Below are 19,917 nucleotides of genomic sequence, written 5' to 3'. Positions count from 1 at the left end.
AGTAATGATGTTCATAACATCATTCGATTCATACATATAAAGCTATCTTATTCGAAGGTTTAAACTTGTAATCACTAGAACATAGTTTAGTTAATTCTAAACTTGTTCGCAAACAAAAGTTAATCCTTCTAACTTGACTTTTAAAATCAACTAAACACATGTTCTATATCTATATGATATGCTAACTTAATGATTTAAAACCTGGAAACACGAAAAACACCGTAAAATCGGATTTACGCCGTCGTAGTAACACCGCGGGCTGTTTTGGGTTAGTTAATTAAAAACTATGATAAACTTTGATTTAAAAGTTGTTATTCTGAGAAAATGATTTTTATTATGAACATGAAACTATATCCAAAAATTATGGTTAAACTCAAAGTGGAAGTATGTTTTCTAAAATGGTCATCTAGACGTCGTTCTTTCGACTGAAATGACTACCTTTACAAAAACGACTTGTAACTTATTTTTCCGACTATAAACCTATACTTTTCTGTTTAGATTCATAAAATAGAGTTCAATATGAAACCATAGCAATTTGATTCACTCAAAACGGATTTAAAATGAAGAAGTTATGGGTAAAACAAGATTGGATAATTTTTCTCATTTTAGCCACGTGAAAATTGGTAACAAATCTATTCCAACCATAACTTAATCAACTTGTATTGTATATTATGTAATCTTGAGATACCATAGACACGTATACAATGTTTCGACCTATCATGTCGACACATCTATATATATTTCGGAACAACCATAGACACTCTATATGTGAATGTTGGAGTTAGCTATACAGGGTTGAGGTTGATTCCAAAATATATATAGTTTGAGTTGTGATCAATACTGAGATACGTATACACTGGGTCGTGGATTGATTCAAGATAATATTTATCGATTTATTTCTGTACATCTAACTGTGGACAACTAGTTGTAGGTTACTAACGAGGACAGCTGACTTAATAAACTTAAAACATCAAAATATATTAAAAGTGTTGTAAATATATTTTGAACATACTTTGATATATATGTATATATTGTTATAGGTTCGTGAATCAACCAGTGGCCAAGTCTTACTTCCCGACGAAGTAAAAATCTGTGAAAGTGAGTTATAGTCCCACTTTTAAAATCTAATATTTTTGGGATGAGAATACATGCAGGTTTTATAAATGATTTACAAAATAGACACAAGTACGTGAAACTACATTCTATGGTTGAATTATCGAAATCGAATATGCCCCTTTTTATTAAGTCTGGTAATCTAAGAATTTGGAAACCGATCTCCAAATTGACGCGAATCCTAAAGATAGATCTATTGGGCCTAACAAACCCCATCCAAAGTACCGGATGCTTTAGTACTTCGAAATTTATATCATATCCGAAGGGTGTCCCGGAATGATGGGGATATTCTTATATATGCATCTTGTTATTGTCGGTTATCAGGTGTTCACCATATGAATGATTTTTATCTCTATGTATGGGATGTGTATTGAAATATGAAATCTTGTGGTCTATTGTTACGATTTGATATATATAGGTTAAACCTATAACTCACCAACATTTTTGTTGACGTTTAAAGCATGTTTATTCTCAGGTGAATATTAAGAGCTTCCGCTGTTGCATACTAAAATAAGGACAAGATTTGGAGTCCATGTTTGTATGATATTGTGTAAAAACTGCATTCAAGAAACTGATTTCGATGTAACATATTTGTATTGTAAACCATTATGTAATGGTCGTGTGTAAACAGGATATTTTAGATTATCATTATTTGATAATCTACGTAAAGCTTTTTAAACCTTTATTTATGAAATAAAGGTTATGGTTTGTTTTAAAAATGAATGCAGTCTTTGAAAAACGTCTCATATAGAGGTCAAAACCTCGCAACGAAATCAATTAATATGGAACGTTTTTAATCAATAAGAACGGGACATTTCACCAATCTTCGCCCCAATCCAAAACAAATCCACCAACATAAGGCCACCTCCTATCATACAAGAGGTCCCTCGTCCGACACTGAACCAGCAAACTTTAGCATTGCTAACAAAGATCCTCACTGGCGTAAAGCCATGACTGAAGAGTATTCAGCGTTGGTGCGGAATGGTACTTGGTCACTAGTACCTCGTGTTCCAAATTCTAATGTGGTTGATTGCAAGTGGGTATACAAATTAAAACGGGATCAAACAGGGGCAGTACAACGCTACAAAGCACGTTTAGTTGCTAAAGGGTTTCGACAACAACCAGGCATCGACTATCAGGAAACATTTAGCCCCGTTGTAAAATCAACAACCATTCGTGTTGTTCTCTCCTTGGCTGTGTCTCAGAAATGGTCCCTCAGGCAACTTGATGTACAAAATGCCTTTTTACATGGTGATCTTCACGAAACAGTTTATCTACAACAACCACCAGGATTCGTCAATTCAGCTACACCAAATCATGTGTGCCTCCTTCACAAAGCCTTATATGGATTAAAGCAAGCACCTAGAGCATGGTTTCATCGACTCTCTACAGCACTTCATTCTCTTGGATTTCATGGGTCGAAAACGGATACTTCCTTATTCATCTACTCTAATGGGAACACTCTTCTATATATGCTTGTGTATGTTGATGACATTATTTTAACAGGAAACGATACAAAGGAAATAGATAGGGTGGTACAAAGTCTCAGCCGCTCATTCGCTATTAAAGACATGGGTAACTTGTCTTATTTTCTCGGGATTGAAGTCACAAGGAATGGTAACGACATGATCCTATCACAACGCAAATACATACATGAACTTTTGGAACGCGCCGACTTATCTAATGCTAAACCGGTTTCATCTCCCATGACAACCAACGCAAACCTTGCTCTTGGTGATAGTGCAACATTTGACAACCCCGTTCAATACCGTCAAATTGTAGGTGCCCTTCAGTATGTTACATTGTCTCGACCGGACATCACTTTCGCAGTCAACAAAGTCTGTCAGTACATGCATTGTCCCACGATAAATCATTGGTCAGCAGTTAAACGAATTCTCCGTTACTTACAGGGCACTGCCAATTATGGGTTACGATTTATACACGGCTCCGGAACAGTGCTTCATGCCTACACTGATTCCACATACAACTCACTGACTAGCTTCTCTGATGCTGACTGGGCAGGTTGTCCAGATGACCGTCGATCCACGGGAGGATATGCTATATATCTAGGTTCAAACCTAGTATCATGGTCTGCACGAAAACAAAAGACTGTCTCTCGATCTTCAACAGAATCTGAATACAAGGCCCTAGCTGACACAGTTGCAGAACTAACATGGCTTCAAGATTTATTACGTGAACTTCGTGTGCCTGTTAAATCAGTTCCTACCTTATGGTGTGATAACCTTGGCGCTACGTATCTCTCAGCTAACCCAGTCTTTCATGCACGTACAAAACATGTAGAAGTTGATTTTCACTTTGTTCGAGAAAGAGTTGCTCAACAAAAACTTTCAGTTCAGTTTATAACTACTGACGATCAGATTGCTGATATCTTCACCAAGCCGTTGTCCTCACCAAGATTTCTTCTATTACGATCCAAGCTACAAGTCGTATCCCGCCCTTAGCTTGCGGGGGAATATTAGACAACTATAATTGTATAAGGTTATGTTCTATTTATAGTTTAGGGATACTTAGTGTAATTACACCTTCTATATATAGAAGGCACAATACTCTGAATAATACACACAGAACTTACAAGTTCAATATCTCTCTTCCTCTATTCTATCCTCTATTACAGAGTGACAGGTAGTCGGAAAGGGTGGTTGATTTGGGGTTTGATCGGAATAATTGTTGATGGGTGGTTGAACGGAACTTTTTGAAAAAAAGGACCGTTGGGCTTTGATTAGGGGTTTAAGGGTGGGTGGGGTTGAGAGAGAAAAAGACATTTCACGTTATAGTTTGACAACTAAGATGCAGAGGAGCACCAGGTAAGACCACATAAACTCACCAATGAGTCAATGCATACATACATAGCTGCAACCCTTGATTTGATGCCCTTTATACTCCATCGTATTGGTGTTTTTTCTTAAATAATTATCTTCATGCACCTGATAATTTATGTACAAATCAATTTGTTAGTATTTGGATATTAAGTACCAAGCAGGTGGCTACTCTGACCCATGAAATTTTAAATGTCATAGAATCAACAAACAAATATCTTAATTATACAATCGATGTCAAATGATTATACTATTTTCATCTATAATCCTACTAAAAAAGATCAATATATTAAAACCTAATTTATGATCATAATCTACATAAAAAGTTTACCAACCTCATAATAATAATAAAAAAAATCCTCAACCAACTTCGTAAGAAAAGAAACGCAATCGTCAATTAAAAACGCTTAGTGTGGTAAATCGTAGCATTAAATGCAGTTACAAAATCATTTAACCTACTCTTGGATAATATAAATGTTAGTAGTCATTGATAAACATTAAATCGTGTCTAAAAGCTTACCTGGACGGTATTGGAGTCTATGGTTTACTTCAAAGTAGAATCCACCAGGTAGAGATTTATAATTTTCCGGGTAAGCACCTGCAGATACATGTTGACCTCAGATAATACGTAGTTATTATGAATAAACGCATTATATTTTAAGAAAACATTTATGCTGCAGGTATAAATTTTTAGTCCATTTCTCGTTTATTGTCATATCTCATTGTCGTTACCAAATCTTTCCAACCCATAAGCGTTTTTCATCAAAGCTTAAGCATTTTCAGCTTACGAACCCGCAAAGTAGTAAAGACTCATTATAATATAGTTTACCCAAAATGACATCATTTTGGTTGACGCCACAAATACTTATCCAGCTGACCCAAATCGTCCATATTCATTCCACAATTCCAAAAATCACATTTAAAACATGTTGGTACCTACAAAATCATTTAACCTTCTCTTGGATAATATATATTGTCAAACAAATCTATGTGATCATTCAGTATAAGAAGGCAATTTGGTTATAAATGTTAGTAGTCATTCATAAACATATCGTGTCATTCATAAACATTAAATGTTAGTATAATAATCATTTATCTTGTAGGTATAAATTTTTAGTGCGTTTCTCGTTTATTGTCATATCTCATTGTCGTTACCAAATCTTTTCAATCAACAACAACAACAACAACAATACCCAATTCCACTAGAGTGGAGTATGGGGGAGGTTAGATGTAGACAGTCCTTTCCTCTACCCTAAAGTAAAAGGGAAGTCATTCCTCCACCCACGGATACCTATCGGTCCCCAGGTAGAGGAAGTCGTCCCTCCCTATTCTGTAGAGCAGAGAGGCTGCTTCCTAGGAAGTCGTCCCTCCAAATCTTTTCAATCGATACCTACTAATTTGTCTGCAGCATGAACCTAACAAAAAGGAGGAAAAACAACGCACTTGTGATGATTATGAAACCACACATAAACGAAAAAAAAAAGAAATCGACAAACACTTACAGATAGCTCAATATATGTAAGTATAAATCGAATAAGAGAATTATCATTTCAGGGTGCCAATATAAACAGCGTAGCATCATAGTAACAAACCGTAAATAACTATGAGAACATACCTATGACATTTGACAATCCAATTGATGAAGAACCATGTTGTCAAGAACCACCAAGCATAACAGAATTGAAACCACTCAAATTCTGGTTTGAAATATCTTCCCTCAAACAGCAAGGAAAAAAAAACACAAACAATAACAACAACTTGTTACGCCCATATCTGTGACGATTTTTTTGACATAGCATTTATTGTCAACTTTGGCCCCACCTTTTCGTGGACAACTTATTTGGCAAAAACAGAGTTATGGTTGAAAAGTTGTAGCTTTACAAAAACGGACTGCTGTTATGCACAACAGCAGCCTTTTAACAGCACTACATGTTGTTTTGTCGGCACTTTAAAACGTATCTAGACTTGATAAACCCAAGCATATCATATACCATTTTGAAGTCCTTCGGATCTACTTTCCAACCCATAAGCGGTTTTCATCAAAACTTAAGCATTTTCAGCTTACGAACCCGCAAAGTAGTAGAGACTCATTATAATATAGTTTACCCAAAATGACATCATTTTGGTTGACGCCACAAATACTTATCCAGCTGGACCCAAATCGTCCATATTCATTCCACAATTCCAAAAATCACATTTTAAAACATGTTGGTAGCTTTAAATTCCCAAAATCACCCAAAAGGGAAAAGTGATGCACATTTAGATGTTTAAAGGGTCAAAATGATTACCTTAACAAATATGGAATCATTATATAATTAAAGACAATAGAGCAGCTAATTCAGCCTATAACAATAATAATAACATTAAAACATTATTTAAAGTCAGTATTATGTTTATTGTCATATCTCATTGTCGTTACCAAACATATTGTTATGATTATTCTTTTTTTTTTTTTTTTTTTTTTTTTTTTGAATTAGGCAAACAAAATTGATTGTTTGAAACAAAACGAGTTCATGATTTACCTCTAAATTTCTCTGTTGTATTCCAGTCAGAGTCGCATTCACAAACACGGCATCTACTCCACCCTGTCACATAAAAAATCATTCTAAAATTTTATGTATTTGCAGTACAAAAAATGAAACTAGGATCGTTCAAACAATTATATGTAAATATGACAATTTACTCTAAAAATCTTCAGCATTTAGATGGCATTTTATTGTGTCTACAGTTCCCGGTCCCAAAGTAAGTATCTGCATCATCCAAAACATACAAGCACATCATAATCTTTGACTTTAAAGGGTCAAAGAAGTGAATATCAGCTTCTAGAATAACACGACTATAAACAAGTTTTCCAATAAACAAATCATGCCCAGGAACTAATTCAAGTACCAATACAAAAACTCTAATGTCCATGATAAAATTTCAATAAAATTGCATACAACTCAAAATGTCAAGATCATTACTTATGACTCAAAAAGTCAAAATCTTTAGTAACAAAAAGAGCTTGCATACCTGCCCTTGTGATTCTAGAAGCTGGGTTTTGCCCAACAAGATGTGGGGGCAATTCTTTTTAAAAAAAAATCGGAATCATAAAACCCATCTCGTTGTTCTTCAAGTGAATTTGCGAGGTTAAGAGCTTCATCAAGTTTGGGTTTCAATACGGAATCGGGTCGAAATCTGGGTTGAACGACGTATAATCTTGGTGGGCTATCTGGATCTTGGCGGAAGTCACCTCCGGTATTTGTATGTTTCTGATTGTGTTGTTGTGAGTGTATATTAGGGATTGAAAAGATGGGATTTTGTGTAAGGGTTTGAGATATGGATTTGATTGAAGGTTGTTTGTTTGAAACGGCTCTAAACATCTTAAAAGTTGTGTGATGTTTTGAATGTGAAATCAAAATTGGGGTTTTAGAACAAGGAAAGTTCGTTCGGTTTATTACCCGAATCCAAAACGAATTGGTCACCCTGATGATCTTCTTCCAATCCAGCCATAGCCTGGGTGGCCACTGGACTCCAATGAAGCAAGAGGTCACTGGTTCGATTCCCTTCAAGACAAATAATTTGGAGCGAGCTCTGACTAGAAGATGCCTTGCCTGGTAGCGGTGGAGGCCTGGCTTGCCGTTTATCCGGGGTTTACTAACTAGAGGGGAGCCATTATGGCTCGTCGCTAGGGATTCCTCGTATATATATATATATATATATATATATATCGGCAAAATTGATTTATTAGAGTTTTTAATGTAATATAATTGTAGTAGTAATAAGTGTGTTAAATGGAAAAAATTTATTGACATTTACCAAAAATTGCATATCTTTTTTTTTTTCCTTTTTTTTGCGAAAAGATAATTTATTAAACTATTGAAATGACCCGTGAAATCACAGATTCGTTTAAACGAAATAGTTTAATGATATGTTTTAGGTATTAAGTGAACGTAAATGCTAAAGTCATTTAGTTCAATGACCCGTAGAACCACAGAGTCCGACCAAGAAACTCGTCAGCTGAACATTTCATCAAACACCTAATGCATATTAAAAAATCCACATTCAATCATAAGAGATAATATTGGTTGTCATTTTATTTTAAAAGTGTAAATTAAAGTATAAATTTAGAATCGATTTACTTTTACCTAGCTTTTATACCCTCTCGTACTCAATACAAAATAATTAATTAAAATAATTCAAAATTATTTAATTTTAATAATTAAATAATTATTAATAAGATTTAATAATAATAATTAATTAATAAGATTTAATTTTAATTCAAAATTATTTAGATTAATGACATCACCCATCATGCTTAGAAATTTTTTTTTTATTTTTTTTATTTTTTTTAAACAAAAAATTAGCCTAATAATAACATCATCATTATAGCATTTTAATAGAAACTATAGATAAACATTCATCAGAACGATGAAGAAAAGAACATTACAATGATAGAGGCTTGAGAGCCCAAAATAAAAGACGTAAAATGAAAGAACATCGAAAAAATTCCTGAAAGAAAACACTAGGCCCAACTTGACTAGGCTTAGAAACACACTCGCTATCGGACTGACATGAAACAAGCATGAGCACTTAAAATGAAGCCCATCCGTGTAACAGGACTCAGGAGCCCAAATTGCAGAATCACCATCTGAAAAGAGGCCCACCATCGTTATTGGGCTTAGCAGCCCGAAATGCAGCCCAACAAAGCAGAGAAACTAACATGCCACCTAAAAAAATTGCATAGCTGATACAATATTTTTTTTCATTTATGACTTGATAAAAGGATAATGACGTATGCCTACTACAATATGTCACGTGCTATACGCATGACATATAATACATAAAACTCACATCATTTAGATGATGTTTTAAGTTATTGAGGTTATTTGAATTATTTATGCATTAATAGACGTTTTCATTATATATGGAGTACGCCACGCTAGTGCGTAGCTGGAGGCTAACAACGAGTCCTCAAATTATTCGGTCCACATCAGCAAACGCGAATTAGGACGTGGGTTGTACACATCAACTCGTAACTGCCATATTCTAAAATATTTTTAGTGGGCAGTTGTGGAGTGGCGGTTAATTGATAGACGCCCCCATTTTACACCTATAAATACGAGGTCTTTGGGCTCATTTTATACACTTGATCTCATTGAACCTAATTTACGATTACATTTCCATTTGAGACTCCGAAAAAGAAAAACAACAACACACCCCTTCAATCTCCTAATTCTAACCGAGATCAACCGATCGAAGGATACAATCATTTATCATAACATTTATATATAATATATATATATGTAGGGGTAATGTATTTATAGGTAAGATAATTTTTAAATATAGATAATTTAGAATTAAATACTTGAAAAATATTTTGAAGTTATAGATGGAATGACATGTGGCATGGTGAAATGTGGAGCTGACACGTCAGCATATGTCAGATGCTTTATATAATGTATATGTATAGAGAGATAGAAAGATATATAGATAGATAGATTATATGCTTACAAGAAAAAAAATAAAAACTTACATGGCATCCCGTAAAAACTAATGTTACGGAGTATTATTAATTTGTTGGCTGAGCTATCTGCTGTATGGATGGTGGGCGAAAAAAAAATCTGTGGCCTACCAGTACCGGATCCGTGATGAACGAGTAAAATCATTAAGTTTTACCCTGCGGGTACGGGTACGGTTGACCTGGTTGTCAAATCCAACAAGGACCTCCGAAGGTGATACATGATCGACATCATCAACCCCAACCCGATTGACGATATTCGACAGATTAACCCAGGCGACAGTGTTTTGATCGAAACGTTCGAATAAAGCCCGATATAAAATATTATATTATTATTGGTGTCACCCAAACTTGGGTATATGATTCCTCTAAAATCTTCGAGATCCACGACAATTAAAATATTATATTATTATTTGTGTACAACAAAAAATAATTAATATGTACATTCAATTAAGTTACGTACTCTTGCTATCATTTGTTGTTTATTACTCGTATTTACTTATGTCAACAAAATAAAAACTTATATAAACTAATGTTACTATTTACTCCCTGTTAGAGCGAGCACGTGGATTTGTATGCATTTTTCGCTGTTATCACCATCCGACGCCGGGGATGGTGGCACCGCCGACTCCTTCCCGGCTTCTTGTCGGCGTTAAAACCTACCGTTGGGGCTCACTGTCTAGTGGACGACGTTGGTTGATGTTTTCATTTTTAAATATAACCGTTATATAACAGGTTAATTTTATTAAATTATTATTATTATTATTATTATTATTATTATTATTATTATTATTATTATTATTATTATTATTATTATTATTATTATTATTATTAAATAATTAATATTTCATATCTATAGTTTCTATTAAATCTCTAAAATGATGATGTCATTATTAGGCTAATTCTTTTGTTAAAAAAAATCAAAAATAAAAAGAAAAAAATCTAAGCATGTTGGGTGATGTCATTAATTTAAATAATTTTGAATTAAAATTAAATCTTATTAATTAATTATTATTATTAAATTTTATTAATAATTATTTTAACTATTAAAATTAAATAACTTTGAATTATTTTAATTAATTATTTTGAATTGAGTACGAGAAGGTATAAAAGCTAGGCAGAACGAAACCAATTCTAAATTTATATTTTAATTTACACTTTTAAAATAAAATGACAACCAATATTATCTCTTATGATTGGATGTAGATTGTTTAATATGCATTTTAGGTGTTTGATGAAATGTTCAGCTGACGAGTTTCTTAGTCGGGCTATGTGGTTCCACGGGTCATTAAACTAAATGATTTTAGCATTTACGTTCACTTAATACCTAAAACATATCATTAAACGTTTTTGTTTAAACAAACCCGTGATTTCACGGGTCATTTCACTAGTTTCTTCTATATCACTCCTTGGACTTTAATTTATATGTTCACTGATCTATCTGCATTTAGCCGCCAAACAATAAAATAACCTGTTTAGTTTGAAAGACATTTTATTCATATATCGTTTCTCTAGCTAGGGCTGTTCGATTAACACCCAAAAAAATCCCCAATTTCGGTACCATCAATCAATTAAGTTGCTTCTCGCAATGTCTTCGATACCCAAATTTGTCTCTGATCGCGATGATGAAGATTCAGAAGAATCAATCAAGAACTGCAATTTGAATGCGTTGCTCGGCAATTTAACCATCTCTAAACTAGAGAGGTTTTTGTTTTACGTTATCTTTTTTTCTTTAAATAAATTAATTAGTTAAGTTAAAATAGATTGAATGGAGATAAAATTATTTGAATCGAATCATTAAAAAAAAAAAAAAAAAAAAACCCAAGTTGATTGAAGATTGAAGGAGGTTTTAAATTATTTGTATGAACAAATTGATTGATTAATTTTGGTTATTGCAGAAACACAGAAAATGGGTCGGATGAATCAACTGTCAAAATAACAGCGACGGCCGTTGAGAATCCAAAGGAATTAAAATCCAAAACGCAGGATCATGATTGTTTTGCTGCATATGAACGAGTTTTAAAAGGTACTATTTTTATTACTAGTATTCTATATCCCTTTTTAATTAATGACCGATTTAGTCCCTGCTCTGGTGCAATTAACGTTTTAAAAGGTACTATTTTTATTAGTATTCTTGATCTGGTGTAGCTAAAGAAATGACCGATTTAGTCCCTGCTCTGGTGCAATTAACGTTTGAACAATATAAAACCCTATCCTTTGGAGAAAGGTGAGTTTACTAATAATAGTAGAAAGAATATATTACTTGATATCTTAATTTATAATTTAATAATGAGCTACCTCTGATTGTGGATTTTATTTATTTATTTATTTTTAATATGTTGTAGACGCTTATGGCTCACTGCGCATTTTCTTTTAAGAAGATTGTCGTAAGTATTTTTTTTTCTTTCTTCTTTCTTTTGATCAGTTTTCATTATTATTATTAATTCAAATATTAATTATTGATATATACTTCGTACTATACAGTACTTATTATTATTAATCACTGATATAACCCGTGTTACTATAAATAGATCCGGTGGTAGAGATACCAGGAGGGACAAAAGGGTCATAAACTCAGAGGGCAATGGCAATATCATGCAGACGATAGCAACGTTTTTACACTTTGTTGGTCAGATTCAATCACGCAATGAAGATGGGCTCCTGAAGAGGAATAATGTTGCTGAGTATTGTTTTACATTTTCCCGAGGTCATCTCTCGAGTGCTGTCGAATTATACATCGTACGTGTTTCAATCCTTTGTTAGAAATTTATTGTTGCTATAAGGGTAGGTAATCAGTCATAATATATTCTTATGGATAATTATTGATTACTAAAGATTTGTTAACTTTTTGCGCACATATCAGGTAGCAGTCGAATTGGAGATAAAAATTCTCATGGACCTTTTAATAAAAGGGGTGGATGCTACGTTCTTGAAAATGACAACTGATGAGGCACACAAAATCTTGTGCGTGAATTTGTTCGGAGATCCTATTAATCAGGACAAGTTGGAATCTTTTTCGAAGTACCTTAACCGTAATTGGTGGGCGTTTGAAGGCCTTACGCCCTTAAGGAGGTATGATAAAATTAAACATATAAAAGTACGAATAAGTATGGTTATGCTATCTTTTAAATTTCTGTTTTATAATGGTTTATAATATGAAGCTTCTCAACCTGATTATTTTGGCATTTATAGTAACCAGTTAATGTACATGCTTCAATATTATTATATTTTTTCCTTCCACTCATTCATATTAGGCTTTATTTGCAGGACCACATCCACAACTGCAAATGAAAAAATCAGTGCAACATAGCTGCGGAATCTGCGGAATCTGATTAAAGTGGAGGTTTCCTACATATGTCCATTCTTTGTCCCAAATTCTGAAAAGTGTTGCATATAAATAAGTATGTTCATGTTTGTTACTTAGAATCTTATTCATCTACAGCTACAAGATATGTAGTCATAGATTTGGATCACAATATTTTTGACTTTTGAGGCTTGGTCATACATACATCTTTTATGACTTTAGTAGGTGATAACATTTTTTTTTCCTACTCATATCTTGTTGATTTTATATGTTACACTTAATAATGTTAAATAGACCTTTAAGACCTTCTTCAACTCCTGATAGTGAGTTGGGTGTCTACAAGTACAGTCATCATATGGGAACAATGGACCAGTGGTGCACAGCTAACCACAATTCTGCACCTTCAATTAAACTTGCTTAGTGAAAGGACCCGTTCATATACATTATAAACGATTCACAATAGTTGATTACATTGCGAGGTATTTGACCTCTATATGATACATTTTACAAACATTGCATTCGTTTTTAAAAGACAAACTTTCTTTACATCGAAAATTGACAGGCATGCATACCATTTCATAATATCCACTATCCAACTATAAATTGATTTAATAATAATCTTTGATGAACTCAATGACTCGAATGCAACGTTCTTCGAAATATGCTATGAAAGACTCCAAGTAATATCTTTAAAATGAGCAAATGCACAGCGGAAGATTTCTTTAACACCTGAGAATAAACATGCTTTAAAGTGTCAACCAAAAGGTTGGTGAGTTCATTAGTTTATCATAATCATTTATTTCCATCATTTTAATAGACCACAAGAATTTCATTTTCAGTTCTCATAAATATACGTCCCATGCATAGAGACAAAAATAATCATTCATATGGTGAACACCTGGTAACCGACATTAACTAGATACATATAAGAATATCCCCTATCATTCCGGGATCCTCCTTCGGACCTGATATAAATTTCGAAGTACTAAAGCATCCGGTACTTTGGATGGGGTTTGTTAGGCCCAATAGATCTATCTTTAGGATTCGCGTCAATTAGGGTGTCTGTTCCCTAATTCTTAGATTACCAGACTTAATAAAAAGGGGCATATTCGATTTCGATAATTCAACCATAGAATGTAGTTTCACGTACTTGTGTCTATTTCGTAAAACATTTATAAAAGTTGCGCATGTATTCTCAGCCCAAAAAATATAAAGGGTAAAAAGGCAAATGAAACTCACCATACTGTATTTCATAGTAAAAATACATATAACGTCATTGAACAAGTGCAAGGTTGGCCTCGGATTCACGAACCTAAATTAATTATATATATTTATATGTTGGTCAATATTTGTCTAACAAATTAGGTCAAGTCATAGTGTACTACAATCCTAATGCTCGAGACTAATATGCAAAAGTCAACAAAAGTAAATTTGACTCAAAATAATTTCCAAAAATCTATACATGATTAATATATAGTTTAAATATCGTCGTTTTATATTTTTAAATATTTTTAAAAGATTTATTAGAGTAAATAATATAATTTATTTATTAATAAATAAAATTTTATATTAAATTTATATAATAAAATATACTTTTATATATATTAAGTAATAAAATTTATAGGGTTCATTTAATATCTTAAAGATAATATGATAGGTATTATTAAAGTAAGTTATTACACGTAGTAAAATATGTTTGTATCACATATTTATTTGATAAAATAATATCTATAATGATAGTAAGTAAAAGTTGTATTATTTTGTAATAATAATTATTATTATAAAAATATCAATATTTATAATTACTAAGATGACATTATGATAAAACGATAATTCTAATTATGATAACTTTAATATTTACGATAATTTTTAATATTATCTTTAAAATAATAATTCTATTTAAAATAATAATAATAATGATATTTTATAGTAACAATGACATTTCTATTAAAATGATAGTTTTAATACTAACGATACTTTTAATAATAATAGTAATGATAAAAATAATAAGAACGATAATTTTATCTAAATTAATATCTTATAATATTTTAATTTCATCATGATACTCTTACTCATTATTTCCTAATCGTTTCGTTTAATAGCTTTTAATCGTCTTTTATATCGTGTTCATAATAATGATAATAATAGTAATCAAAATATTTAGGTGTTACAATTATTTGTTTTAATTACACTAATATTAATAATGATAGTTACTATAATATTATTAACGATAATACTAATAATTATAATTATCTTAATGATAATATAGTAATAATAATAATAACAATAACAATAACCATTTTTAAATAATGATATATATATATATATATATATATATATATTAATAATGATAATAATAATAATAATAATAATAATAATAATAATAATAATAATAATAATAATAATAATAATAATAATGATAATTGGATAATAATAATAATAATAATACTAATTAAAACTTTAACGATAATAACGATAGTAATAAAAAAACAATTTTTAATGATAAATCTCTTTTATTGATAAAGATAATAATAATGATAATAATAAGATAAAACTAGAACGACGATAAAAACGACGATAATAATAATCATTTTTAATAAAAATATTGAAAATTCAATTGATTATAACTTCTAATCCGTTCATCGAAACCATTCGATATCTAAAGGAAAAGTTATTAATTTTTCGCTAGCTTTCCAAGGACATGCATATCTTATACCTTATCTCAACCGCAAGTGTAACTAATTCAAGATTCAACCTAACCTGTCTAAGGGCAATATCAAAAGTACAAGCATGCATAATCCTAAATACTCGAGTACTAGTCAGGGATACACTATTAGTATGTAAAAGTTAAATTATGAGTACTCACGTATCAATATTGAGATTCAATATTGCAGGAAAGGTACGTAGATGCAACGTAAATGATAAACACTATATTGACCTCACGAGCATACCCATGAACCATACTCAATCACCTCCATAGCTATAACCCATAATTTCCTTAATCCTATCCTACTCGAAAAACAATTTCGAAATCATTCGGACAACACTCCGTCGTAATATTTTATGTATACTAATAATATCTTGAAATAATACGGAGTAAATATATATATGTAAATCGATTGAGAGAGTTTAGAGAAAAATATTTTTAAGTTTCTATGAAATAATGAAACCTATTGAATTCTATTTATAATAGATTTTTGAATTATTAAAGTATGAATTATTAAAGTGAATTATTAAAGTATGAATTATTAAAGTGAATTATTAAAGTATGAATCATTAAAGTGAATTATTAAAGTATAAATTATTAAAGTATGAATTATTAAAGTAAATTATTAAAGTTAAAGTAAAGTAAAAATAAAGTAAAGGTAAAGTTTAAGTATAGTAAAAGTATAAAACTATGTACGTATTATACGCGTATAAATATATATAATATTAATTTAAATCGTTATATATATTTAATAAAATAAAATATAAATATCGTTATCTTTATCATACTAGTTAAGTAATGAGTTGTCAAAATCGGTTCTAGATATTTATAAAAGTTATATACGTTTTAATAATAAAGTTCCTTTTAAACTGAAAACGTTTTTGTACGTTTGAAACTAAATAGATCAATCGAGTCTTTATGAGATTCAATCTTCCACTATCCTTTGTCTAGTTCTCAATGATTGACAATTTGTTCTTATTTATAAATTACTTTACCATTTTCCGAATATTGTTAAAATGGAAAGATTTCTCAAATCAACGTGGACCTTTCAACAGAGACTTGTAATCATAATTTAATATATCTGATAATTCAATCATTTGATCTTATCTTCTAATTCCATTGATAAACATTTTGAAACAGATACAATCATATAAAGTATTTAATCTAATATTTTGTTTACGTTTCAAGTTTTAATATATATACACATATACATATATAATCATATTCGTTTAATGGTTCGTGAATCGTTGGAACTTGGTCGAGGTTGAATGAATGTATGAACATAGTTTAAAATTCTTGAAATTTAACTTAACAAATATTGCTTATTGTGTCGGAAACATATAAAGATTAAAGTTTAAATTTGGTTGGAAATTTCCGGGTTGTCACAGTACCTACCCGTTAAAGAAATTTCGTCCCGAAATTTAAGTGGAAAGGTCGTGAATGATAATAAGTATGTTTTCATGATACATACGGGCTGAAAATTAGAGTTTTATCATCAGCGAATAATTTGGATAAACAATCCATTTATATGAAGAGTACGAATGAAGCTAACATAGAAGAGTGAAATGAGTAAGTGTAGATTCATCTTATCATTTGACGTAGATATGATTGATTCCCAGATTTCAAGGGATTTGAAGAAAATCTTCTTAATAAGATTTGACTCTCCGGTAATCAAGGAAATTAGGATCCGCTTTAAATGCGATCGTCCATTTTAATTATTCTGTCGGAGATTTTCTTATAAATTCACCTCCTTCGTTTCCTTACAACTCACACCTTCTGTTGATGCATTTTATGCAAGTCCCTAGACATCTACCCACGTCCATTGCAGGTACAACAGTTTACAGGCCACCATGATTGCTCATTATTATCCTGTGTTTGTATGTGGTTACAGGAACTGCAGGAACGAGATTTAGATGTTTGACTATGTTAGACTTAGTCAGACGTACGAGTGAAGCCTCACTAGTACGGCTGACAGGCTCATACGCACGGTTGATGCTGAGCTAAGTCACAATTACAACCTAAATGTGTAGTGACCCGAACTTTTCCATGTTTATATATATTAATTGAGATTGATATTTACATGATTAAATGTTTCCAACATGTTAAGCAATCAAACTTGTTAAGACTTGATTAATTGAAATATGTTTCATATAGACAATTGACCACCCAAGTTGACCGGTGATTCACGAACGTTAAAACTTGTAAAAACTATATGATGACATATATGGATATATATATATAGTTAACATGATACTATGATAAGTAAACATATCATTAAGTATATTAACAATGAACTACATATGTAAAAACAAGACTACTAACTTAATGATTTTTAAACGAGACATATATGTAACGATTATCGTTGTAAAGACATTTAATGTATATATATCATATTAAGAGATATTCATACATGATAATATCATGATAATATAATAATTTAAAATCTCATTTGATATTATAAACATTGGGTTAACAACATTTAACAAGATCGTTAACCTAAAGGTTTCAAAACAACACTTACATGTAACGACTAACGATGACTTAACGACTCAGTTAAAATGTATATACATGTAGTGTTTTAATATGTATTTATACACTTTTGAAAGACTTCAATACACTTATCAAAATACTTCTACTTAACAAAAATGCTTACAATTACATCCTCGTTCAGTTTCATCAACAATTCTACTCGTATGCACCCGTATTCGTACTCGTACAATACACAGATTTTAGATGTATGTACTATTGGTATATACCCTCCAATGATCAGCTCTTAGCAGCCCATGTGAGTCACCTAACACATGTGGGAACCATCATTTGGCAACTAGCATGAAATATCTCATAAAATTACAAAAATATGAGTAATCATTCATGACTTATTTACATGAAAACAAAATTACATATCCTTTATATCTAATCCATACACCAACGATCAAAAACACCTACAAACACTTTCATTCTTCAATTTTCTTCATCTAATTGATCTCTCTCAAGTTCTATCTTCAAGTTCTAAGTGTTCTTCATAAATTCCAAAAGTTCTAGTTTCATAAAATCAAGAATACTTTCAAGTTTGCTAGCTCACTTCCAATCTTGTAAGGTGATCATCCAACCTCAAGAAATCTTTGTTTCTTACAGTAGGTTATCATTCTAATACAAGGTAATAATCATATTCAAACTTTGGTTCAATTTCTATAACTATAACAATCTTATTTCAAGTGATGATCTTACTTGAACTTGTTTTCGTGTCATGATTCTGCTTCAAGAACTTCGAGCCATCCAAGGATCCGTTGAAGCTAGATCCATTTTTCACTTTTCCAGTAGGTTTATCCAAGGAACTTAAGGTAGTAATGATGTTCATAACATCATTCGATTCATACATATAAAGCTATCTTTTTCGAAGGTTTAAACTTGTAATCACTAGAACATAGTTTAGTTAATTCTAAACTTGTTCGCAAACAAAAGTTAATCCTTCTAACTTGACTTTTAAAATCAACTAAACACATGTTCTATATCTATATGATATGCTAACTTAATGATTTAAAACCTGGAAACACGAAAAACACCGTAAAACCGGATTTACGCCATCGTAGTAACACCGCGGGCTGTTTTGGGTTAGTTAATTAAAAACTATGATAAACTTTGATTTAAAAGTTGTTATTCTGAGAAAATGATTCTTATTATGAACATGAAACTATATCCAAAAATTATGGTTAAACTCAAAGTGGAAGTATGTTTTCTAAAATGGTCATCTAGACGTCGTTCTTTCGACTGAAATGACTACCTTTACAAAAACGACTTGTAACTTATTTTTCCGACTATAAACTGATCATGCATATTTTAACCGAGGGGTCTTAACATGCTTGCTCAACGTAAAGGAGGGGTTTAAGGATCTTAGAACGTGGCTCTCCGGTCCGGCTACCGTGAATAACCCTGGCCGACATGATGATGTCGGCGGGGTGGCCAAGTGATTAAGTCCACCTTCGATGACGTCCGTCGATCAGAAGGCCCCAAGCAAGGTCGTAGGTACCAGTTAATAAAGGACTAACCTGTTAACCTTTAGAAGATGATAGAGGATGTAAGTTACGTAGGATGTGTGGTAGAAGATGGCTACGTAACGTGGTATGTTGCTAACGACGATTAGGGTTCGTATTTATAGGCAAACCCTAATTCTAAAACCGTCATAGGATAGTGATAATCGTTTCCATAACCATCTCCCCCGAATCACGGATATAATTATGGAAAAGATATTTGCTTGTTAGCTAAGCAACCGCCGTAAAGGGACCAGATACAGATCCGCATGCCGTATGACGCATGAGAGCACCCCGCATACGCACCATAGCGCATGCCCGTGTGTATGTTACATGCGCATGCGGGCTGCGGTATCATTAAGTCCCCCCAGTTTGATGTTATATGACGCAAGTCATATGATATCAAACTATTAAGCGAAAAAGAGAAA

The 19,917-nt window shown here is 31.9% G+C and overlaps 1 long non-coding RNA gene across 1 annotated transcript; it reads right to left on the bottom strand.

The window, feature by feature from the left end:
* Window positions 1-3,760: 3,760 nt before the first annotated feature.
* LOC139847345 (uncharacterized) lies at window positions 3,761-7,451 on the bottom strand. The gene is made up of 5 exons (XR_011759455.1): window positions 6,963-7,451; window positions 6,634-6,700; window positions 5,566-6,535; window positions 4,471-4,548; window positions 3,761-4,058 (listed from the first exon to the last, which is right to left on the bottom strand). It is a non-coding gene; the product is annotated as an uncharacterized lncRNA (long non-coding RNA).
* Window positions 7,452-19,917: the final 12,466 nt, after the last annotated feature.

This window comes from Rutidosis leptorrhynchoides, chromosome 5 (assembly GCF_046630445.1).
Source record: "Rutidosis leptorrhynchoides isolate AG116_Rl617_1_P2 chromosome 5, CSIRO_AGI_Rlap_v1, whole genome shotgun sequence".
Classification (NCBI taxonomy): Eukaryota; Viridiplantae; Streptophyta; class Magnoliopsida; order Asterales; family Asteraceae; genus Rutidosis; species Rutidosis leptorrhynchoides.
This window is presented reverse-complemented; position numbering and strand designations above follow the sequence as displayed.